This window comes from Eschrichtius robustus, chromosome 5, assembly GCF_028021215.1.
Source record: "Eschrichtius robustus isolate mEscRob2 chromosome 5, mEscRob2.pri, whole genome shotgun sequence".
NCBI classification, from domain to species: domain Eukaryota; kingdom Metazoa; phylum Chordata; class Mammalia; order Artiodactyla; family Eschrichtiidae; genus Eschrichtius; species Eschrichtius robustus.
Genome location: NC_090828.1, coordinates 24,644,996 through 24,672,285, shown reverse-complemented (window position 1 = coordinate 24,672,285; position 27,290 = coordinate 24,644,996).

Here is a 27,290-nt window from a genome sequence, read left to right as displayed (position 1 = left end):
TTTCACATTACTGCATTTTCATTTAGCCCTTTACTAGCAGGATCATGTTTTAACTTTAGAGAAGAAAAGAAAATGCTGATGGCCCTTTAGAGCCCCAGACAATTGAAAGTATTTCTAGAAAAGTGTGTGTGTGTGTGTGTGTGTGTAATAGCAAGAGGCAGACATCATCCTGGTTCACAATACACTATACACATTATAGACATATTTATGAAAGTAGAAAACTTGCCATGAGGAATGCCAGACATTCCACAGTATATCGATGTTACATATTTAAATATACTTTATTGGGAGGAGAGAAGATGGCGGAAGAGTAAGACGCGGAGATCACCTTCCTTCCCACAGATACAGTAGAAATACATCTACACGTGGAACTGCTCCTACAGAACACCCACTGAACGCTGGCAGAAAACGTCCGACCTCCAAAAAGGCAAGAAACTCCCCCCGTACTTGGGTAGGGCAAAAGAAAAAAGAAATAACAGAGACAAAAGAATAGGGACGGCACCTGCACCAGTGGGAGGGAGCTGTGAAGGAGGAAAGATTTCCACGCACTAGGAAGCCCCTTCGCGGGCAGAGACTGCGGGTGGCAGAGGGGGGAAGCTTCGGAGCCACGGAGGAGAGCGCAGCCACAGGGGTGCGGAGGGCAAAGCGGAGAGGCTCCCGCACGGAGAAGCGGTGCCGACCAGCACTCTCCAGCCCGAGAGGCTTGTCTGCTCCCCCGCCGGGGCGGGCGGGGGCTGGGAGCTGAGGCTCGGGCTTCAGTCGGATCGCAGGGAGAGGACTGGGATTGGCGGCGTGAACACAGCCTGAAGGGGTTAGCGCACCACAGCTAGCTGGGAGGGAGTCCGAGAAAAATTCTGCAGCTGCCAAAGAGGCAAGAGACTTTTTCTTCCCTCTTTGTTTCCTGGTGCGCGAGGAGAGGGGATTCAGAGCGCCGCCTAAACGAACTTCAGAGACGGGCGCGAGCCGCAGCTAACAGCGCGGATCCCACAGCAACAGGGGCGCAGAGGAAAAAGCGGAGAGACTCCCGCACAGAGGCTCGGCGCCGAGCAGCGCTCACCAGCCCGAGAGGCTTGTCTGCTCCCCCGCCGGGGCGGGCGGGGCTGGGAGCTGAGGCTCAGCTTCGGTCGGATCGCAGGGAGAGGACTGGGGCTGGCGGCGTGAACACAGCCTGAAGGGCTTAGCGCACCACAGCTGACTGGGAGGGAGACCGGGAAAAGGTCTGCAGCTGCCGAAGAGGCAAGAGGCTTTTTCTTGCCTCTTTGTTTCACTGCGCGCAAGGAGAGGGGATTCAGAGCGCCGCCTAAACGAACTCCAGAGAAAGGCGCGAGCCGCAGCGATCAGCACGGACCCCAGAGACGGGCGTGAGACGCTGGGGCTGCTGCTGCCGCCTCCAAAAAGCCTGTGTGTGAGCACAGGTCACTCTCCACACCGCCCCTCCCGGGAGCCGGTGCAGCCCGCCACTGCCAGGGTCCCGTGATCCCCAGACAAATTCCCCAGGAGAACGCACTGTGCGCCGTCTGGTGCAACGTCACGCCGGCTGGTGCAACGTCAGGCTGGTGCAACGTCACGCCGGCCTCTGCTGCCACAGGCTCGCCCCGCCTCCTCCGTACCCCTCTCTCCCCACGGCCTGAGTGAGCCAGCGCCCCCGAAGCAGCTGCTCCTTTAACCCCGTTCTGTCTGGGCGGGGAATAGACGCCCTCAGGCGACCTACACGCAGAGGCGGGTCCAAATCCAAAGCTGAACCCCAGGAGCTGTGTGAACAGGGAGGAGAAGGGGAAATCTCTCCCAGCAGCCTCAGAAGCAGCGGATTAAAACTCCAAAAACAACTTGATGTGCCTGCATCTGTTGAATACCTGAATAGACAACGAATCATCCCAAATTCAGGAGGTGGACTTTGGGAGCAGGATATATTAATTTTTCCCCTGTTCCTTTTTTTTTGTGAGTGTATATGTATATGCTTCTGGGTGAGATTTTGTCTGTATAGCTTTGCTTTACAATAGCTTTATTTTGCTTACTATACTATAGCCTCTTTCTTTCTTTCTTTCTTTTTCTTTCTTTCTTCCTTCCTTCCTTCCTTCCTTCCTTCCTTCCTTCCTTCCTTCCTTCCTTCCTTCCTTCCTTCCTTCCTTTCTTTCTTTCTTTCTTTCTTTCTTTCTTTCTTTCTTTCTTTCTTTCTTTCTTTCTTTCATTTTTTCTCCCTTTTACTCTGAGCCGTGTGGACGAAAGGCTCTTGGTGCTCCAGCCAGGCATCAGGGCCGTGCCTCTGAGGTGGGAGAGCCAACTTCAGGACACTGGTCCACAAGAGACCTCCCAGCTCCACGAAATACCAAACGGTAAAAATCTCTCAGAGATCTCCATCTCAACATCAAGACCCAGCATCACTCAATGACCAGCAAGCTACAGTGCTGAACACCCTATGCCAAACAACTAGCAAGACAGGAACACAGCCCCATCCATTAGCAGAGAGGCTGCCTAAAATCATAATAAGGCCACAGACACCCCAAAATACACCACCAGACGTGGATGTGCCCACCAGAAAGACAAGATCCAGCCTCATCCACCAGAGCTCAGGCACTAGTTCCCTACACCAGGAAGCCTACACAACCCACTGAACCAACCTTAGCCACTGGGGACAGATACCAAAAACAACGGGAACTACAAACCTGCAGTCGGTGAAAAGGAGACCCCAAACACAGTAAGATAAGCAAAATGAGACGACAGAAAAACACACAGCAGATGAAGGAGCAGGGTCAAAGCACACTAGACTTAACAAATGAAGAGGAAATAGGTAGTCTACCTGAAAAAGAATTCAGAATAATGATAGTAAGGATGATCCAAAATCTTGGAAATAGAATAGACAAAATGCAAGAAACATTTAACAAGGACGTAGAAGAACTAAAGAGGAACCAAGCAATGATGAAAAACACAATAAATGAAATTAAAAATACTCTAGATGGGATCAATAGCAGAATAACTGAGGCAGAAGAAAGGATAAGTGACCTGGAAGATAAAATGGTGGAAATAACTACTACAGAGCAGGATAAAGAAAAAAGAATGAAAAGAACTGAGGACAGTCTCAGAGACCTCTGGGACAACATTAAACGCACCAACATTCGAATTATAGGGGTCCCAGAAGAAGAAGAGAAAAAGAAAGGGACTGAGAAAATATTTGAAGAGATTATAGTTGAAAACTTCCCTAATATGGGAAAGGAAATAGTTAATCAAGTCCTGGAAGCACAGAGAGTCCCATACAGGATAAACCCAAGGAGAAACACGCCAAGACACATATTAATCAAACTGTCAAAAATTAAATATAAGGAAAACATATTAAAGGCAGCAAGGGAAAAAAAACAAATAACACATAAGGGAATCCCCATAAGGTTAACATCTGATCTTTCAGCAGAAACTCTGCAAGCCAGAAGGGAGTGGCAGGATATACTTAAAGTGATGAAGGAGAAAAACCTACAACCAAGATTACTCTACCCAGCAAGGATCTCATTCAGATTCGATGGAGAAATTAAAACCTTTACAGACAAGCAAAAGCTGAGAGAGTTCAGCACCACCAAACCAGCTTTACAACAAATGCTAAAGGAACTTCTCTAGGCAAGAACCACAAGAGAAGGAAAACACCTACAATAACAAACCCAAAACATTTAAGAAAATGGGAATAGGAACATACATATCGATAATTACCTTGAATGTAAATGGATTAAATGCTCCCACCAAAAGACACAGGCTGGCTGAATGGATACAAAAACAAGACCCATATATATGCTGTCTACAAGAGACCCACTTCAGACCTAGAGACACATACAGACTGAAAGTGAGGGGATGGAAAAAGATATTCCATGCAAATGGAAATCAAAAGAAAGCTGGAGTAGCAATTCTCATATCAGACAAAATAGACTTTAAAATAAAGACTATTACAAGAGACAAAGAAGGACACTATATAATGATCAAGGGATCGATCCAAGAGGAAGCTATAACAATTGTAAATATTTATGCACCCAACATAGGAGCACCTCAATACATAAGGCAAATACTAACAGCCATAAAAGGGGAAATCGACAGCAACACAATCATAGTAGGGGACTTTAACACCCCACTTTCACCAATGGACAGATCATCCAAAATGAAAATAAATAAGGAAACACAAGCTTTAAATGATACATTAAACAAGATGGACTTAATTGATATTTATAGGACATTCTACCCAAAAACAACAGAATACACATTTTTCTCAAGTGCTCATGGAACATTCTCCAGGATAGATCATATCTTGGGTCATAAATCAAGCCTTGGTAAATTTAAGAAAATTGAAATTGTATCAAGTATCTTTTCCGACCACAACGCTATGAGACTAGATATCAATTACAGGAAAAGATCTGTAAAAAATACAAACACATGGAGGCTACACAATACACTACTTAATAACGAAGTGATTACTGAAGAAATCAAAGGGGAAATCAAAAAATACCTAGAAACAAACGACAATGGAGATACGACGACCCAAAACCTATGGGACGCAGCAAAAGCAGTGCTAAGAGGGAAGTTTATAGCAATACAAGCCTACCTCAAGAAACAGGAAACATCTCGAATAAACAACCTAACCTTGCACCTGAAGCAATTAGAGAAAGAAGAACAAAAAAACCCCAAAGCCAGCAGAAGGAAAGAAATTATAAAGATCAGGTCAGAAATAAATGAAAAAGAAATGAAGGAAACAATAGCAAAAATCAATGAAACTAAAAGCTGGTTCTTTGAGAAGATAAACAAAATTGATAAACCATTAGCCAGACTCATCAAGAGAAAAAGGGAGAAGACTCAGATCAATAGAATTAGAAATGAAAATGGAGAAGTAACCACTGACACTGCAGAAATACAAAAGATCATGAGAGATTACTACAAGCAACTCTATGCCAATAAAATGGACAACCTGGAAGAAATGGACAGATTCTTAGAAATGCACAAACTGCCGAGACTGAACCAGGAAGAAATAGAAAATATGAACAGACCAATCACAAGCACTGAAATTGAAACTGTGATTAAAAACCTTCCAACAAACAAAAGCCCAGGACCAGATGGTTTCACAGGTGAATTCTATCAAACATTTAGAGAAGAGCTAACACCTATCCTTCTCAAACTCTTCCAAAATATTGCAGAGGGAGGAACACTCCCAAACTCATTCTACGAGGCCACCATCACCCTGATACCAAAACCAGACAAAGATGTCACAAAGAAAGAAAACTACAGGCCAATATCACTGATGAACATAGATGCAAAAATCCTCAACAAAATACTAGCAAACAGAATCCAACAGCACATTCAAAGGATCATACACCATGATCAAGTGGGGTTTATCCCAGGAATGCAAGGATTCTTCAATATACGCAAATCAATCAATGTGATACACCATATTAACAAATTGAAGGAGAAAAACCATATGATCATCTCAATAGATGCAGAGAAAGCTTTCGACAAAATTCAACACCCATTTATGATAAAAGCCCTGCAGAAAGTAGGCATAGAGGGAACTTTCCTCAACATAATAAAGGCCATATATGACAAACCCACAGCCAACATTGTCCTCAATGGTGAAAAACTGAAACCATTTCCACTAAGATCAGGAACAAGACAAGGTTGCCCACTCTCACCACTATTATTCAACATAGTTTTGGAAGTGTTAGCCACAGCAATCAGAGAAGACAAAGAAATAAAAGGAATCCAAATCGGAAAAGAAGAAGTAAAGCTGTCACTATTTGCAGATGACATGATACTATACATAGAGAATCCTAAAGATGCTACCAGAAAACTCCTAGAGCTAATCAATGAATTTGGTAAAGTAGCAGGATACAAAATAAATGCACAGAAATCTCTTGCATTTCTATACACTAATGACGAAAAATCTGAAAGTGAAATTAAGAAAACACTCCCATTTACCATTGCAACAAAAAGAATAAAATATCTGGGAATAAACCTACCTAAGGAGACAAAAGACCTGTATGCAGAAAATTATAAGACACTGATGAAAGAAATTAAAGATGATACAAATAGATGGAGAGATATACCATGTTCCTGGATTGGAAGAATCAACATTGTGAAAATGACTCTACTACCCAAAGCAATCTACAGATTCAATGCAATCCCTATCAAACTACCACTGGCATTTTTCACAGAACTAGAACAAAAAATTTCACAATTTGTATGGAAACACAAAAGACCCCGAATAGCCAAAGCAATCTTGAGAACGAAAAATGGAGCTGGGGGAATCAGGCTCCCTGACTTCAGACTCTATTACAAAGCTTCAGTAATCAAGACAGTTTGGTACTGGCACAAAAACAGAAATATAGATCAATGGAACAGGATAGAAAGCCCGGAGATAAACCCACACACATATGGTCATCTTATCTTTGATAAAGGTGGCAAGAATATACAGTGGAGAAAAGACAGCCTCTTCAATAAGTGGTGCTGGGAAAATTGGACAGGTACATGTAAAAGTATGAAATTAGAACACTCCCTGACACCATGCACAAAAATAAACTCAAAATGGATTAAAGACCTAAGTGTAAGGGCAGACACTATCAAACTCTTAGAGGAAAACATAGGCAGAACACTCTATGACATACATCACAGCAAGATTCTTTTTGACCCAGCTCCCAGAGAAATGGAAATAAGAACACAAATAAACAAATGGGACCTAATGAAACTTAAAAGCTTTTGCACAGCAAAGGAAACCATAAACAAGACCAAAAGACAACCCTCAGAATGGGAGAAAATATTTGCAAATGAAGCAACTGACAAAGGATTAATCTCCAAGATTTACAAGCAGCTCATGCAGCTCAATAACAAAAAAACCAACAACCCAATCCAAAAATGGGCAGAAGACCTAAATAGACATTTCTCCAAAGAAGATATACAGATGGCCTACAGACACATGAAAGAATGCTCAACATCATTAATCATTAGAGAAATGCAAATCAAAACTACAATGAGATATCATCTCACACCGGTCAGAATGGCCATCATCAAAAAATCTAGAAACAATAAATGCTGGAGAGGGTGTGGAGGAAAGGGAACACTCTTGCACTGCTGGTGGGAATGCAAATTGATACAGCCACTATGGAGAACAGTATGGAGGTTCCTGAAAAAACTACAAATAGAACTACCATACGACCCAGCAATCCCAATACTGGGCATATACCCTGAGAAAACCATAGGTCAAAAAGAGTCATGTACCAAAATGTTCATTGCAGCTCTATTTACAATAGCCAGGACATGGAAGCAACCTAAATGTCCATCGACAGATGAATGGATAAAGAAGATGTGGCACATATATACAATGGAATATTACTCAGCCATAAAAAGAAATGAAATGGAGGTATTTGTAATGAGGTGGATGGAGTTAGAGTCTGTCATACAGAGTGAAGTAAGTCAGAAAGAGAAAAACAAATACAGTATGCTAACACATATATACGGAATCTAAGGGAAAAAAAAAAAAAAGGCCATGAAGAACCTAGTGGCAAGACGGGAATAAAAACACAGACCTACTAGAGAATGGACTTGAGGATATGGGGAGGGGGTGGGGTGAGATGTGACAGGGTAAGAGAGTGTCATGGACATATATACACTACCAAATGTAAAATAGATAACTAGTGGGAAGCAGCCGCATAGCACAGGGAGATCAGCTCGGTGCTTTGTGACCACCTAGAGGGGTGGGATGGGGAGGGTGGGAGGGAGGGAGATGCAAGAGGGAAGAGAAATGGGAACATATTGTATATGTATAACTGATTCACTTTGTTATAAAGCAGAATTTAACACACCATTGTAAGGCAATTATACTTCAATAAAGATGTTTAAAAAAAAAAAAAAAATAAATAAATAAATTAGCACCTTATCAAGAAAAAAAAAAAAAAAAATAAAAAAAAAAAAATAAATATACTTTATTGATCAAATCCACAGAAGTTAATTTTAAATAATATGTTTTTATCTCTCTTGGGCTGTAATCAGGAGGTCCATGTGAAAAGAAAAACAGAGCCAAGGTGTAAGGACAGAAACAACCACTCTGTAACCAGCATATGGTACCTATTCGTGATCTGCGATCATTTAAGCACTTGTATAAGTCAGTCCTATTTTTCAATTTATTTTAAGCAACATTAATGCATAAAGATTTATGCAAGTATTTTACTGGAAGTTTCCCATATGCAAGTATGACAGAATTAGACCTATAACTATTGCCTTCTTCAAGGTCAATTCCAGTAACCATCACAAGAAAAGGAAAGCCTACACATTACCTAAGGGAAGAAAACAACGGAGTATTAGCTTCATTGGTTAATGTAGCTACTGGCATTCCTAAAATATACAATCAAGAAACTATTGGTTTAAATTAGCTACATTTTTGCTTTCAGAAGTTTTATTTACCAGAAAATCTCTATGACCTAATAATTTTATTCTAAATTTTCATGCCCCCCAAATTCTAAAATCAACCATAATATAATTGAACATATCTTTCCTTTGCAAATGCTCAATTAGTAGTAAGATATAAAAATAATACAGGCAAAAAAGTGTAACATAAATAAGTTATATGTCAAATACTGTGAGAAGATTTGAATCAGAAATATAGTAAGGGTGCATTTTCACTCTTTTACCACATGAAATATTTTTGATACTTCATATGTGAACCTGGCCAGCTAAAACACAGGTAAATGTAGCAAAACACATCAGGAAAATAAAAGTGCTCATGGAATTTACCAAGTAAATGATGATTTTCTTAGATGCATGCAAAATAATTAAGGCTAATTAAAGCCACTGCAAGAAAAGCTAAGTATTATATTTATCAATTATTCACACAGCAGAATTTGTGGTTGTTTCTTGTTTATACTTCATAAAAATCAGCCTGGATTTTCTATAGTATCATTTTAAATTAATGAGGATAATTTATGTAATGAAATTCACAGTTCTTAAATATTACTGCTCTTTGACATAAGAATGAAAAATTATAGTAACAATTATTAAGCCCCTTATAAAAATTCATTTTATATGGTAGCTAATATAATAAATACGGTATCTTTATATTGTAAAAAATATTTAAAAAAAACTCTTTGGGATATTTTTAGTGGCATAGATTAAAAGCAATACAGATTTTTAAATTAAATTTATAGTGTGGCATAGTCAAGAGTAACTCCTGGATCAGCTATTTTTAATTTGTATTTCTGTGCACCCTTTCAACTGAGTGATGAAAAATAAACGGCTAACAAAACTTTTTGTAACGTTGGCCTTTGAAATAATATGCAATCCCATTTTCTTTTATCTCAAAAGTCTTTATTTTTTTGCCTTTCATTTCCAAACTAGGGAAAGCTATTCCTTCTTCCTCCCTGCCCCCAACATCTAACATGGAAGATCTGGTCTTGCCACCAGTAACTTTTTTCTAAGAAAGGGCAGCACTGTCCCCTAGTGGACATACAATATACTAAAATAGTTTCACAAAAGGGAGAAATACAAAGTTTTAAATAGAACAATTCAACAGCAGGAGTTTTACTGTATTGATAGCTCAGTTTTAGAATTGTGCCTGGATGCCATCCACCTTTCAAGTAATAGTGGTCTGCTACCAATATCATTATTGGTAGTCACACAGGATTTCTTAGAGCAAATGAAATCAAAATGTCAATGAAGTTTTTTCAACTTCAGTACAGATATAAAACGTATGTTACTGTTGCCATTGCTGTGAGCACCAGAAATGTCAGTCACTTCATGGCCCGCTGCTTGGTGATAATCATTTAAATGTAAGCTCAAATATCTAATCCCACACCCACCACTAGATCATATATCCTTATATGTTCTTACAGCATTGCTCCTTTTCCTTCACAGTACGTGTCACAGTTCATAATTATATTACCGTGATAATTTGCTTAATATCTGTTTCAGAGGGCAGAAATGACCTCTTAATATTCATCACTATATCCTTAGTACTTAGCACTGTGCCTGGCACAGGGAAGGGACACTGAATATTCTTATGAATTAATAAATAGGCCAGAGAAATAATTTATTAAGAATAGAGGATCAAAGTATAGTTTCATAGTTTCATGCTAATTTCCCACTTAATAAGATACTCCTGTACCCACTCAAGTAACGATGAAGCACCAAAACAACACACTCTCAGGTCTCTCTTTACTTTTTCAGGTTTCCGCTCTTAACAATATGTTTCTCCCTGATTTTCTTAGTATACTTGTCCTTCAATAGAACATTATCATTTAGCTTTTGCTTTACCCCTCTTATTAGGCTTTGAAGTATTACTGTTTTGGGTGAGACCTCTGTTACTGGTGACTTGATTTCATAAGTTATATTCTACCTCTTTTAGAGGGAATACATTCCCAACTTTTTTTGCCATGACGACTTCACAGTATCCATGATTATTTAAAATTCTGCAATGACTTCATGGTGTTTCCTTACAAAATACTTCCTTTTTTGGAGTATGCATAAGATAACACCAAAAGTTCAGTTGTCCCCTTCCGTGAAATATGTTCTGCCCATAATGACTGGCTCACAGTCATGAGTCATTGTCAGTGACGGTAAATTGACACTATCTTGGGACTTCCAGGTAACCTTGACTTAGGTTATGACGCTGAGCTGGCTTTGCACTAAGTTTAAGCACTGCAACACAATCTGCTTTCGGAAATACTAAAGGATTCATTCAAATGCAGTTGGTAAACAGGGGAGATTTTGGTAAAGCACAAAAATCCCTTTGATTCTTACACAATTTTCTCAGCGTATTAATGGTTTCACCTACCAAGTAACAAAAACCAAACACAAAATGACAACACAACTGAATATAGAAAGCAGTAGTGGTGATATAAAGTATTCTAGGCATGACTTTTTTGAGCCATCATTCTTCTTGTTTCAGCTGGGCCACATTCTGTGTGACTACTGGAAGTGTTTATTATGTGATTTTCCTTGTTTTTCCCACATTTTGCTTTGCCTTCATAAATCAGCAGCTTCACCAATTCCTTACACCTGCTTCCATCAAGATACATCTCTCCCAACCCTGATTTTTAAAATAAGTCCTTTATTTAAAGTAGTGTATATTTATCGATATTAGAAATTCAGTATGTCATTTAAACTGGTACTTTATAGGATTATTATTTTCGTTAGTGTTCACTAAATTGCATAGGTTTTGAGTTGCCTGTTCCAACCCTGTATTTTTTTCCTACATGCCCTATTATTTTTTGTGTGTTATTTAATATAACATGAGGTTTTTTTTAGGAATGCACATATCCTATGTAATAGACTATGGTAAACTTTGGGGAACTATTGGCTCCCCAAAGACGTCCATGTCCTAATCCCTAGAACTTATAAATATGTTATTTTACATGGCAAAAGAGAATCTTGATACAATCAAGATTACTAATCAACTGACCTTGAGATGAGGAGATTATTCTGAATTATCTGTGAGTCCAATCTAATTATTGAGTCCTTAAAAGTAGAAGAAGGGTCAGGAAGAAAAGGACTCAATCCACCATTCTTGGCTTTAAAGATGGAAGAAGGGGGCAATGAACCAAAAAAATGTAGTCAGCTTCTAGAAGCTGAAAAGGGCAAGAAAATGGATTCTCCCTTAGGGCCTCTAGAAAGGAATGCAGCCCTACCAAAGCTTGATTTTAGCCTAGAGAGACCCATGTCAGACTTCTGACCTATATAACTGTAAGATAATAAATTTGTATTGTTTAAGACACCACATTTGTGGTAATTAGCTTACAGCAGCAATAGAAAACAAATACTTAGATACCTATTTAAATTGCTGCTTTTATTGCTATTACTAATATAAATATCTAATATTGTACACTTGCATCTGAAAAAAATTAAGTTAGAATTGATTTTATTAATTTAGTAGGAAACAGATATTTAAAAATCTCATTTACAGGTTTAGTTTGATTCAGGGATTACAAATAACAATTAGATCTAAATTGTCATTAATACAATATGAACACTCCTTTAGAGTAATGAGGACTAACCTAGGTGAAATGATTTTATATATGCATTTATAGACACACACACACACACACACACACACACACACACTTGAAGATACGCTAAAGCCCCTCCACTAAAAAGAAATGAACAGCAAGTCTATCATGTTACTTATCATCACCAGCTCATACCCTGACATCTGCACAGGGGCCTCATATAATTTCCCACCTGAAGTTCCCCTCAGGCAACATCCTGAAGGGAATGTGTGAAATTCCGCTCCATACGCCTCTCGGTAAAAACTCTTCTGTCCTCTCTTCACTTTTCTCCAAATCCTGATAATGAATCAATTGCTGTTAATGAATTAATGGGAGATGATATATTTCCCCTAAATTAAATAATTTAATTTTAATGAGATTTTTCAGGGGATAATCACTTAACCCTTAGCTTTAATTGATATGAATTTCAGTAGATAATACTGAGCAGGTGGGATTTTTCATCCTTCAAATCACATGTGTTCAACCTTAATTATAAGGCTGGGTCCCATGCATCTAACAAACTCACTGTGTAACCCCAGCTAATTAGCAGTATTTTTTCTGTCTAAAACATGATTATAAATGGTATTACTGTTGAAATTAATTGTTATTAAAAGAAAGTACAAATCTCACAGTTTTGGGGGGATGATTTAACTGGAAGACTTACATATTTATTTATAATCTCCTTAACTGTAGCTGTTTTACCTATAAAATAAAAGACACAGAGGATAGATACTATATGTATTTGATGAGCTGCCACATAAAAGAGATATTAGATTTATTTGGTTTATCACCAGAAAGCAAAGATAGAATCAAAGAAGAAACTAAAAAGGAAGCAATTCTATGTTCACTATAATAAAATTTCTAAAACACGTTAATGAGGAAAATGGCACTGGTTTCCTTACAAGGTCCAAAGCTCCTGTAGTCTGAAGTATTTAATCAGATACCAGATTGCATTAAACAGGAATAAATATTGCAGAACTTCAGTTTTCAGTGGCCTTTATGGGTAGAGCTCAAAGAATTCTATCCTGGGACTCAGACAACTTTATCCAGTCTTGATCTCTTTCCAACTTTTGACTCTGCTTTCCAAAGCACTGGCCTTATTCGCATAAACTCTCTCAGACTGAGGTTGGTAAGATAGATACCAACAGTTTAAAGCTAACATCTAATCTTCACAAACACTCCCACTGAGATAGAACTTCACTTTCCCAACAACAGTTCTGAAATTGAATCTGCTTGAGCTGGTATGAATCATGTGACCTGAATCAGTCATGGCCAGGAGCATTCGACTGAGGAGTCCCAGATCCCATATTGAAACAAGGGGTTGAGAGATCAGTCCCACCCAATCACAAGGACTGAGAGTGGGGAGCAGGAAAGTCCCTAAGAAAACCAGAGTGTTATTAGCAGAGAAGAGAATGGATGTTGGGCGGCCAAAACCAAAAGATACTGTTTATAGTGAAACTTTGATTTCTAAAGTTTCTTTCAGTTCAAAGAGTCTACGGTTTATAAATTTATTTCCTTCTCAACATGCAATTGATGTAAATAAATATTCTCTGAGGACTTCAAATTATTTTTAATTTTGAAAAAAAAGTTATTGCCCTTTTTCCAAAAGCAGATTTTCATTGATAAGAGATTTCTAAAGCACTCAATACTAGTAAGGATGAGAATTTAGATGCATCATCTTCAGAAAGGAGATACTCTAGTAACATTATTTGTTATATCTTAATAAGCAATATTGCACAACATCTATTTTGTATCAGGTAGAAAATATTCATAATATTTCTGCAAATTTGTATTTGTGCTTCTTTCACAGAAAACCATTAATACTGCAAAAAAGAAAGTGATAATCCTTCGGGCTTCTATTTGTCAAAATAAAATCCCTTTTCAAACACCTAATAGAAAGGACTTAAAAATCTTGTTACAGGGTTAAGTTGGGATGATGTGACATGGGTTGTTTAACTAGATTCAGAAATGGCCTCCAGGAAGTCTCACGATGTTATATTCCTTATCGAAAGAGCTGTGCCAATGAAAGAAAACATTAATACTGAGAAAGTCAAAGACTTCCATTACTTTCCCTAGTCCCACACCCAAATAGTCATCCTGAACAATTAATGTTTAATGTTAGATAATTGTTAAGACATCTATAAACACTGCTGAAAACTGTAAAGGTCATTGATTTCCCTTTTAGACTAACATTGCATAGAGGCAGCATAGTGTAGAGATTAAGAGTACAGAGCCTGGTGCCCAACTGTCTAGGTTCAGATCCCAGCTCTAACACCTACCAGCGGGCTAACCTCCAGCTTATGATGATAATAAAAGAAATGCGTGAAGATTAAATAAACCAAAATTAAAATTCATAAAGCATTTACAATAATGTATATTACATAATAAGTGTGAAATAAAACTAGTTCATTTTCTCTTTCCAAGTGTCTTTCTGTGGTTTGTGAAGAAATAGGTAGCATTTACCTGATCAGTGGTTAGCTCAATTTTGTCATCCTTATTGTCCCTTTAACAAATGACCACTTAATGTAGGACATGGTCTGTTCATGATAGTCTGCCTCTGGGGGTTAACTGATACATATGATATGACATGACATAACATGACAGAATTTATAAGGAAAAGAATATAGAACTCTAAAAAGAGTTCTTTTATTTCTTGTACTTCATTGCCTCTTCAAATAGTTCTGCTTTGCAGATTAGATTATTCATTGAATACATTATACTCAATGCTTTGAAGTATGAAAGTAAAATAATTGACTATATCCATCTTGCCTTTTTTTGTGTGACTCTGGTTTTATAAATAAGTACTCTGTCACCCTAGAATGAAAAACTCAACAAATTCAATTTCACAGCAAGAAAATATGTTTTTAACATTAGATGCCATTTTTAAATTAAGTATCGTTTTACCCTACTTTTTAAAATATTAGCTGAGAAAATCAGGAAGTAAAAGAAAAAAATTATATTTGATGTGCATAGGTTTATCTATTCTTGTATAGATAAAACCAAGTTAGGAATTATCAGTAGATTTTTTTGCAATTCTCTTGATTCTCATCAGTCTAATTGCATTGCAATCATTGGTCTAGTCTATATGAGTAATTTGGGAGTAGAGGTTGGCACACAACTTGGTGAGGAGGGGCAGAACAGGTGTCAGTATGGATTCGTGAGATGAGCTGTGAAGTTAACTGCATTCACATCGTTTTATCAATGTTTATAATCAGAATTATTATACAGAATCCTGACTATTTGTTATTCATAAAAGCTGTTAACTCCTGCCAATCTTAAATCATAGAATACTTTACCATTCAATTTTAACAAACAAACTAATAGAGCAGCCAATGTTTTTTTGTCTGTTTTACAGTTGTTTGATTTACATTAATTAGTCAGGATTCATTCTTGGATTTGATAGGTCTTGTTTAAAAATAGGGATAACCAATCCAATCCTACTTTCATACAAGTCCTAAAAGAAATCCAGCTCCTGGAAGAATAAAGAAAATCTCATGATGTAAAAGGGAGCACATTACCTGCAAATTACATATTAAATTGTAATTGAGACTAAACAGTACTTCAGATATATAGTTTAACTTTTTTCTTTTAAAATATTCTTATATTTAAAATAAATATTGCTCTAAAAATTGCTTCTTTTGAATATTGCTAAAACATCTAGGCCAAAAACGCTTAATTAGTTTGAAAATTGAGCTAAAATACATTTTGTTTTCTCAATGTAGATAATAACAATGGTATAGCAAAAAAGGAAACTTTGACTAAATTATAACAACACATAAATATATTTACATAACACATATTATAAAACATATTTGGTTATATAAAATGTATTAATCCTTTACACTCAGTTGTGCACTAAACTGTGTATATTACCTGTTGTAGTTTGATACTTAAGTATTTGCAATCAAAAGTCAATGCTTAGATATTAAAATTTATTTTACAATGTAGTCTGAATGGTACAATAAAAAAACTGATATTTTTAAAAGTAAATGAACACATCTGTATATAAAAAAAGACAAGAAAATATGAAACATAACAACATCTGAATAAGTTCTAAAAATATGGTTTTACTATTTTATAAAATAATTTTTAATGATGTAAGTGACATTTACAGAAATTTCAAATAATGTTTTTAGTCTAACCAAGATTTTGTATACCAAGTTTCAGTCAAGGAGAAAATTTTCATAACTGAATTATAATCTCCAAAATATAGGAATTTAACCTGAAAACTGCAAGAAACTCCTTAGTGACAACATCATAAATAGAAATCTATAAAAACTTGACGGTTGTATATGAATTAGAGTTGAGTGTACTATGCAATTATCTCAAACTGCCCTGCTGCTTTCTTAGTTTCTGTCAAGAGTAGGACAACTGCTCAGAAAAACTAAGCACAGCTAAATACTCAAGAATTCAGATGTATAAAACATTGCATTTCCTGCCTTGTGATCCAACCAATTTAGTATGTGTATTTTGGGTTCTAATTTTTTCTTTTGAAAAATGAGCTGTTTTTCTGAAATTATTTAATATCTTGCAACATAGTGTAAAATAAGCAAAAATTTGAAAGACAGATGAAAACTTACCTCAGCTGGCCACCAAATATTCAGGAAAAAAGGCCTTCAGAAAATTCAATTGACATGTTCATATTGCTGTTAGATAAAAGAAAAATTATTTAGCTTGGAGAATACACAGTTTAGAAAAGAAAGACTACAGGATCATTTGCTTGGCTTAGGAATCATTATTTCTTGTTATTTATATGTAAGGTCTCTCTATCCAACTGGGTTGCAAGACCTTATAAGATGAAACCACCTTATGTACAGCTCTATTTATACAGTCAGTAACTGCTGGTGATAACAGCCTTAGGGACACTAGCCACCCACTCTGTCAATTCTTTTCATCTGTTAATCATAGACAACTTCTATCTGTATTTTTGTGCTTTCATAATATTTTTCTAACAAATTTTATCTTTCTTTTATTTGTTTTCCTGAGATGTCTGTATAGGGTTATATTCTCATTTATATGTCTCCCTTCTAACTTAGATTTAATTGTGAGAGGAAAATACTGATTTGTTCCCAACTTGGCATTTATGGACCCAAAATATGATTTCCTTTGCTTTTCCTCACCTGTGTTTCATATCTCAGGTTTATTGGAAAATCAGATGTAGCAGTAACAAGAGAGTAAAAAAAAATGAATCTAGTATTCTAAATGCAGATTTTTTGTTTAGATTAAGGGAAAATGCTATTCTATTTTTATGGGTTGAAATTTTATTTCTAAAACAACCGTTAGACAATATCAATTTAATTTTGTAAGTAAATCTCTTTGATAGCTCAAAAGGCTAACCTGATACATTTTGTAACAGAACTAAATATATCCTTCTGTACACTGAATCTTCAAATTGACAGGAGCAAGATTTTTTTTAATGTTTGTACAGAAAATACATTGTACAGTAAATAGTGAAGCAATTCTTACCTGGGTCACTGTCATAGAAAGTTATGCATGAAGAGCAAAGAGAGGTCTTCAGTAATGATTACTATTTGATCTATAAGCAATAATTTTTCAATAGTCTACATGACGTGTGCCTAGAAATATTGTCCATCAGTAAATCACTGGTGGCATAATAATCCGTTATGTGGGTTAAACAATCCTTGCCATTTTTCAGTTACTGACATTAACATTTTATTGGGAAAAGGCAATTGAAACATGATTCCTATTTAGAGAACAATTAATCAGTCAAGTCCTCCATCCTTATATATAACACGAAGGGATGGAGTCGATCTCTGTAATTCCTTGTCGATCTTTAAAATCCTGTAATTCTTTTCACTGAGCAATTCCTACGTGCTCTGCAGTCCCAGATGTCCCAGAGAATCTACTTTTATTGAGTACTCATGATGGCTTAGGCTTATAAATGGAAATCTAGATGGCATGAGTAATACCTATGAAACAATTAGTGAGTAAAATGGCACATTGTTTAGCCTATAAAAATCTTTGCATTTACGATATAATGAGCTAAATTAAATGGATTGTTGCTCACTAAAGCTATGTGTGCACAACTTTGAGTTTGTAAACATACCTTTGAAGAGGAAAACATAAATTTGAAAACGTGTACCTATTATGACTATGAGATGGCCCTTAAACACGTTTCCCCAACTACTAACCATTTAACACAGGCCTTTAAAAAGCTAGGAAGTAAGGTGAAAGAGTGTTTTTCTAAACTTGAGCCATTTAGACTTTTTGTTTTATTTTTAACTATAAGATAATAAGAAGTATCAGAAATGATGCTCCTAATACCTGGTCACAGGCGGACATGTACCTATGTATCTTCTCCAACCAAAGTGTTTGCGCTTGTTTTTGTTTGCTGATGAGAATAAGACTGATCAATGAGAGTTCAAGTCCTTAGTGCTTCAATCGTACACCAAATAAGCCACAAGAAAGATGATGTTACTCAGCTATTCAACTGGTTACAAAAAATAAATAAATACTGTGTCTTCAATAGAAAGGGGAGGGCTGTAGGTAGGAATCTTTAGAGCCCCAAACAAAATCTGCCAACTCCAAAAACTCATTAGGCAAACCTGCTGTGCTTGTCTAGGTAAAAGCAAACTATCAGTTGCTAGCATACTGAGAATTTATGTGCAGTTACATGGTAAACTGGGAGCAGCCAACTCTTGTCTGGGTAGTAATATAATCTTTAAAAAGGAAAGGAAATTTTAAAAATTTAAATCTCCTTTGGCAATCCATTTCAACCTAGCATTTTCCTTCTCTTAGTTATTAGGATGGCAATAAAAAAATTTAAAATCTTTTCTTGTTTATTTTTTTAAAGCTTGTAGTAAAGTAGGAATAGAAGGAAATTGCCTTAATGTGATTAATAATTATTATTTCTTTATAAGAATAAACACAATCCTAATGTTTTATTAGTATTATGGTATTTAGTATTAGTGTTAGTATAATGGCACTAAAGGCATTCTCACTAAAGGAATAAGAAAGGAATAAGAAAAAGACAGCATGTATTGCCAAAACATTAAGTATTATTGTGGAGATTCTAAACAATGTGGCAAGAAAAGAATTAGGAGTGGTAAGTTTTATAAAGGATGGGACAAAACTGTTATTGTTTGCCACATGTGTATTTTTTTAATTCCAAAATTACAAAAATCAACTGAAGAGCTGTAAGAAGCAATAAAAAGTTTAGTTAAGATGTTCAGAATCAATCAGTCAAAAACATGCATACACACACATAATGTGTGTGGGTATATTTCTCCTAACAGCAGTAAAAGCAAGTTAAAAAGTATAAAAAATAAAGCCTCTATTCATGGTATCAGTGAATAAGCAATAAATGAAGTCTGAGAACAAACAAGCAATATGAAAGAAATTCAGTGAAGAAACCTCTTAGGCTTTGTTGGAATATGTAAAGAAGACATAAATAAATTATAACAGTGAACATTACAAAGAGATTTGTCCTAATGTATTACAACATACTAAAAATATAATTATTAAAACAAAGTATCACTAGTGCAGGAATAGAAAAATACATCAAAGAAACACAGGAGGGAGTCAAAAATAGACCTACATATGTATGATAAAGGCATCATATCAAATCATTGTGAACGTACAAATTACTCAAAATATGGTATTGGAATATTGACTATTTATATATATATATATAAAAAGATTTAGTTAAAGCCCTAGCTTTCAACATACGCAAAAATAAATTCCAGGAGGATTAAAAGGTGAAAAGTAATAAATTTTAAAAATTATAGAATAAACCATAGAATTCCATCTTAAGAATGAAAAACTTTTCTAATCATGTCATAGAGTGTTCTGCCTATGTTTTCCTCTAAGAATCCACTGTATATTCTTGCCTTCTTTATCAAAGATAAGGTGACCATATGTGTGTGGGTTTATCTCTGGGCTTTCTATCCTGTTCCATTGATCTATATTTCTGTTTTTGTGCCAGTACCATAGTGTCTTGATTACTGTAGCTTTATAGTATAGTCTGAAATCCGGGAGCCTGATTCCTCCAGCTCTGTTTTTCTTTCTCAAGATTGCTTTGGCTGTTTGAGGTCTTTTGTGTTTCCATACAAATTGTGAAAATTTTTGTCCTAGTTCTGCAAAAAATGCCATTGGTAGTTTGATAGGGATTGCATTGAATCTGTAGATTGCTTTGGGTAGTATAGTCATTTTCACAATGTTGATTCTTCCAATCCAAGAACATGGTCTATCTCTCCATCTGTTTGTATCATCTTTAATTTGTTTCATCAGTGTCTCATACATTTCTGCATACAGATCTTTTGTCTCCTTAGGTAGGTTTATTCCTAGGTATTTTATTCTTTTTGTTGCAATGGTAAATGGGAGTGTTTCCTTAATTTCTCTTTCAGATTTCTCATCATTAGTGTATAGGAATGTAAGAGATTTCTGTGCATTAATTTTATATCCTGCTACATTACCAAATTCATTGATTAGCTCTAGTGGTTTTATGGTAGCACCTTTGGGATTCTCTATGTATAGTATCATGGCATCTGCAAACAGTGACAGTTTTACTTCTTTTCCAATTTGGATTCCATTTATTTTTCGTCTCTGATTGCTGTGGCTAAAACTTCCAAAACTATCTTGAATAATAGTGGTGAGAGTGGGCAACCTTGTCTTGTTCCTGATCTTAGTGGAGATGGTTTCAGTTTTTCACCATTGAGAACAATGTTGGCTGTGGGTTTGTCATATATGGCCTTTATTATGTTGAGGTAAGTTCCCTCTGTGCCTACTTCTGGAGAGTTTTTATCATAAATGGGTGTTGAATTGTGTCGAAAGCTTTCTCTGCATCTATTGAGATGATCATATGGTTTTTCTCCTTCAATTTGTTAATATGGCTTATCACATGGATTGATTTGCGTATATTGAAGAATCCTTGCATTCCTGGGATAAACCCCACTTGATCATGGTGTATGATCCTTTTAATGTGCTGTTGGGTTCTGTTTGCTAGTATTTTGTTGAGGATTTTTGCATCTATGTTCATCAGGGATATCGGTCTGTAGTTTTCTTTTTTTGTGACATCTTTGTCTGGTTTTGGTATCAGGGTGATGGTGGCCTCGTAGAATGAGTTGGGGAGTATTCCTCCCTCTGCTATATTCTGAAAGAGTTTGAGAAGGATAGGTGTTAGCTCTTCTCTAAATGTTTCATAGAATTCTCCTGTGAAGCCATCTGGTCCTGGGCTTTTGTTTGTTGGAAGACTTTTAATCACAGTTTCAATTTCAGTGCTTGTGACTGGTCTGTTCATATTTTCTATTTTGTCCTGGTTCAGTCTTGGGAGGTTGTGCTTTTCTAAGAATTTGTCCATTTCTTCGTGGTTGTCCATTTTATTGGCATAGAGTTGCTTGTAGTAATCTCTCATGATCGTTTGTATTTCTGCAGTGTCAGCTGTTATTTCTCCTTTTTCATTTCTATTTCTATTGATTTGTGTCCTCTCTCTTTTTTTCTTGATGAGTCTGGCTAGTGGTTTATCAATTTTGTTTACCTTCTCAAAGAACCAGCTTTTAGTTTTATTGATCTTAGCTACTGATTCCTTCATTTCATTTTCATTTATTTCTGATCTGATCTTATGATTTCTTTCCTTCTGCTAACTTTGGGGGATTTTTTGTTCTTCTTTCTCTAATTGCTTTAGGTGTAAGGTTAGGTTGTTTATTTGAGATATGTCTTGTTTCTTGAGGTAGGATTTTAGTGCTATAAACTTCCCTCTTAGAACTGCTTTTGCTGCATCCCATAGGTTTGGGGTCGTCGTGTTTTCATTGTCATTTGTTTCTAGGTATTTTTTGATTTCCTCTTTGATTTCTTCAGTGATCTCTTGGTTACTTAGTAGTGTACTGTTTAGCCTCCATGTATTTGTATTTTTTACAGATTTTTTCCTGTAATTTATATCTAGTCTCATAGCGTTGTGTTCGGAAAAGATAACTTGAAATATTTTCTTAAATTTACAAAGGCTTGATTTGTTACCCAAGATATGATCTGTCCTGGAGAATGTTCCATGAGCACTTGAGAAGAAAGTGTATTCTGTTGTTTTTGGATGGAATGTCCTATAAATATCAATTAAGTCCATCTTGTTTAATGTATCATTTAAAGCTTGTGTCTCATTTATTTTCATTTTGGATGATCTGTCCATTGGTGAAAATGGGGTGTTAACGTCCCCTACTATGATTGTGTTACTGTCAATTTTCCCTTTTATGGCTGTTAGCCTTTGCCTTATGTATTGAGGTGCTCCTATGTTAAGTGCATAAATATTTACAATTGTTATATCTTCTTCTTGGATTGATCCCTTGATCATTATGTAGTGTCCTTCTTTGTCTCTTGTAATCGTCTTTATTTTAAAGTCTAGCTTGTCTTATAGGACAATTGCTACTCCAGCTTTCTTTTGATTTCCATTTGCATGGAATATCTTTTTCCATCCCCTCACTTTCAGTCTGTATGTGTCCCTAGGTCTGAAGTGGGTCTCTTGTAGACAGCATATATATGGGTCTTGTTTTTGTATCCATTCAGCTAGTCTATGTCTTTTGGTTCGAGCATTTAATCCATTTACTTTTAAGGTAGTTGTTGATATGTGTGTTCCTATTACCATTTTCTTCATTGTTTTCGGTTTGTTATTGTAGGTCTTTTCCTTCTCTTGTGTTTCCTGCCTAAAGAAGTTCCTTTAGCATTTGTTGTAAAGCTGGTTTGGTGGTGCTGAATCTCTTAGCTTTTGCTTGTCTGTAAAGGTTTTAATTTCTCCATTGAATCTGAATGAGATCCTTGCAGGGTAGAGTAATCTTGGTTGTAGGTTTTCTCTTTCATCACTTTAAATATATCCTGCCACTCCCTTCTGGCCTGCAGAGTTTCTGCTGAAAGATCAGCTGTTAACCTTATGGGGATTCCCTTGTATATTTGTTGTTTTTCCCTTGCTGCTTTTAATATTTTTTCTTTGTATTTAATTTTTAATAGTTTGAGTAATATGTGTCTTGGCCTGTTTCTCCTTGGATTTATCCTGTATGGGACTCTCTGTGCTTCCTGGACTTGATTATTTCCTTTCCCATATTAGGGAAGTTTTCAACTATAATCTCTTCAGATATTTTCTCAGTCCCTTTCTTTTTCTCTTCTTCTTCTGAGGCCCCTATAATTCGAATGTTGGTGCGTTTAATGTTGTCCCAGAGGCCTCTGAGACTGTTCTCAAATCTTTTCCTTCTTTTTTCTTTATTCTGCTCTGCGGTAGTTATTTCCACTCTTTTATCTTCCAGGTCACTTATGCATTCTTCTGCCTCAGTTATTCTGCTATTTATTCCTTCCTGAGAATTTTTAATTTCATTTATTGTGTTGTTCATCATTGTTTGTTCTTTAGTTCTTCTAGGTCCTTGTTAAACATTTCTTGTATTTTCTCCATTCTATTTCCAAGATTTTGGATCATCTTTACTATCATTACTCTGAATTCTTTTTCAGGTAGACTGCCTATTTCCTCTTCATTTTTTTTGTCTGGTGGGTTTTTTCCTTGCTCCTTCATCTGCTGTGTGTTTCTCTGTCTTCTCATTTTGCTTAACTTACTGTCTTTGGGGTCTCCTTTTTGCAGGCTGCAGTTTTGTAGTTCCTGTTGTGTTTGGTGTCTTCCCCCAGTGGCTAAGGTTGGTTCAGTGGGTTGTGTAGGTTTCCTGATGGAGGGGACTGGTGCCTGTGTTCAGGTGGTTGAGGTTGTATCTTGTGTTTCTGTTGGGCAGGACCGCGTCCGGTGGTGTGTTTTGGGGTGTCTGTGACCTTATTATGATTCTAGGCAGCCTCTCTGCCAATGGGTGGGTTTGTGTTCCTGTCTTGCTAGTTGTTTGGCATAGGGTGTCAAGCACTGTAGCCTGCTGGTTGTTGAATGGAGGTGGGTGTTAGCACTGAGATGGAGATCTCTGGGAGAGCTTACACCATTTGATATTACATGGAGCTGGGAGGTCTCTGGTGGATCAATGTCCTGAACTCATCTGACCCACCTCAGAGGCACAGGCCTGACACTTGCATGGAGCACAAAGACCCTGTCAGCCACACGGCTCAGAAGATAAGGGAGAAAAAAAGAAAGAAAGAAAGAAAGAAAAAGAAAAGAATAAAATAAAGTTATTAAAATTAAAAAAAATTTTTTTAATAAAAAAAATTAGAAAGTAATAAAAAAAGAAAAAAAAAAAAAGAAAGAGAGAAAGAAAGAAGAGAGCAACCAAACCAAAAAACATCCACCAATGATAACAAGTGCTAAAAACTATACTAAAAAAAGAAAAAAAAATTAAAATAATGGACAGACAGTACCCTAGGACAAATGGTAAAAGCAAAGCTATACAGACAAAATCACACAAAGAAGCATACACATACACACCCACAAAAAGAGAAAAGGGAAGAATATATATATATCCATATATAAAAAAACAAAAAGGAAGACAGCAACCAAATCAGTAAACAAATTACCAATGATAAGAAACTCTAAATACTAAACTAAGATAAACATAAAACCAGAAACAAATTAGATGCAGAAAGCAAGCCCCAAGTCTACAGTTGCTCCCAATGTCCACTTTCTCAATTTTGGGATGATTCGTTGTCTATTCAGGTATTCCAGAGATGCCGGCTACATCAAGTTGACTGTGGAGATTTAATCCACTGCTCCTGAGGCTGCTGGGAGAGATTTCCCTTTCTCTTCTTGGTTCGCACAGCTGCTGGGGTTCAGCTTTGGATTTGGCCCCGCCTCTGTCTGTAGGTCACCTGAGAGCGTCTGTTCTCAGCTCAGACAGGACAGGGTTAAATGAACAGCTGATTAGGGGGCTCTGGCTCACTCAGGCTGGGGGGAGGGAGGGGTACGGAATGCGGGGAGAGCCTGCAGCGGCAGAGGCTGACATGACGTTGCACCAGCCTGAGGCTCGCCGTGTGTTCTCCCAGGGAAGTTGTCCCTGTATCATGGGGCCCTGGCAGTAACGGGCTGCAGAGGCTCTCGGGAGGGGAGGTGTGGATAGTGACCTGCGCTTGCACACAGGCTTTTTGGTGGCTGCAGGAGCATCCTTAGCGTTTCATGCCCATCTCTGGTGTACACACTGATAGTCACAGCTCGCACCAGTCTCTGGAGCTCGTTTAGGCGGTGCTCTCAATCCCCTCTCCTCACACACCCCGAAACCATGGTCTCTTGTCTCTTAGGCAGGTCCAGACTTTTTCCCGGACTCCCTCCCGGTTAGCTGTTGCACACTAGCTCCCTTCAGGCTGTGTTCACGCAGCCAACCCCAGTCCTCTCCCTGGGATCTGACCTCCGAAGCCCGAGCCTCAGCTCCCAGCCCCCGCCCGCCCTGGTGGGTGAGCAGACAAGCCTCTCAGGCTGGTGAGTGCTGGTCGGCACTGATCCTCTGTGCGGGAATCTCTCCACTTTGCCCTCTGCACCCCTGTTGCTGCTGTCTTCTCCGTGGCTCCGAAGCTTCCCCCCCACTCACCCCTGTCTCCACCAGTGAAGGGGCTTCCTAGTGTGTGGAAACTTTTCCTCCTTCACAGCTCCCTCCCAGAGGTGCAGGTCCTATCCCTATTCTTTTGTCTCTGTTTCTCCTTTTTTCTTTTGCCCTACCCAGGTACATGGGGAGTTTCTTGCCTTTTGGGAGGTCTGAGGTCTTCTGCCAGCGTTCAGTAGGTGTTCTGTAGGAGTTATTCCGCATGTAGATGTATTTCTGATGTATTTGTGGGGAGGAAGGTGATCTCCACGTCTTACTGCTCTGCCATCTTGAAGGTCTCTCTAAGGTTTATTTCTTATTTAAGTAACGTTGCTGAGGGGCTGGAGTTACTCTACCACATTAGGAACATAGTTACATCTTATAACTCTGCCATCTTATACAAGTTACTTCCAAGGTTGCTATTACAAGATAAGAAAACAGTGGAGGGGGAACATAACGTCTGAGAGACGGATGTTGGGATCACAATGTAAGAGAGAGGGATTCTGGGAACATTATCAGAGATTGAGAGAGAGAGATGTTGGTAACATGAAGTCAGAGAGAGATTCTGGGGACATATTTCCAGAGGAAGGGATCCCTGCAACACCCTCAGAGGGATGCCAGAACACCCATCGGAGAAGGGATCCTGGGAACATCCCTTCAGGGAAAGCTGATGCACCAGGGCCTGTTATTACCTATCCATGGGGTCCTTATTCAGAAGTTTAAGTGTGCAAAGGGAGGATCCTGAGATGTTTAAGGTATTAAATGGTACAGACAGTAAATGTATTAATTCTCTGAGTAGTTGTGATTGTTTTAAATCTTATGCTTGTTTAATTAAAGTTCATATTGTCTTTCTTTGGCTGGGAAAAAAAACCGAAAAAAAACACCCTGGCTTTTTACCTGTTTCAGCTCAGATGCAACACAAGCCACTTCTGCTCATTGCTCAGTAGTCAGAACTAGTCACATGGCCCCAACACAACTGAAAGGGAGTCTGAGAACTGTGGAGGACCACATGACCTGTTGGATGAGCACTGTTGCTTCCACAGTTGAAAATTACAACATTCTGTATTTCTTTTAGAAATCCATCTAATTCAACAAGTATCTTTGAGCTCTGCAACGACACATTGTTGAATGTACAAAGTTACCTAAGACTTCCCTTTCTTCAGTGGATTAATTACTGTTATTTTAACATGCAGGTAATTATTAACCATTAACAGAATCACAAGAGGATCCTTTTTTGCCATGACAAACCCAGTCTCACTGATATGAAAAAGGCTTGGTTTTCTATAGCTTATAAATTCCAAAACTTACCTGGGCAACATTCTACTCAGAAGCTGAGAAACAGAATACTGTGGTGATAAGACCTCAGGACTTATAGCAATAATTAAAGTTTTAAAGTATTTATAACCACAAATGAATATGTGCTGTGATTAAAAGCAATGTTTTGGGCTTTAAAATATTCAGATGCTATTTACCATGTGGAGACAAAGATGCTTAATAAGAGTGAGTGACATATGGGGTATTTTGTTTTAAAATTTTTATTTTGGCAAATAAAGTAATGCTAGTTGCAGAAAAGATGACAGATACAGGTTTAAAGGGAAATAAAATAAAAATCTCCCTAATTCCGTCACCCAAAGATGACCTCCGTTAACATTTTGGCATAGTTGATATAGTTTACTTAAATGGGCTCCTATTCCCTCAAACTGTATTTTCCCTTGTCCCCTGAATAGTATACCTTTCTATGTTACTGAATAATCCTTTATTGTTTCCAACATAATGCCATTGTAGGGATTGTTATAATATATTTAAGCATGACCCCCAAATCCTTCAATATTAAGGATATTTGATGGATACTTGATTTTTGGTTGCCCAT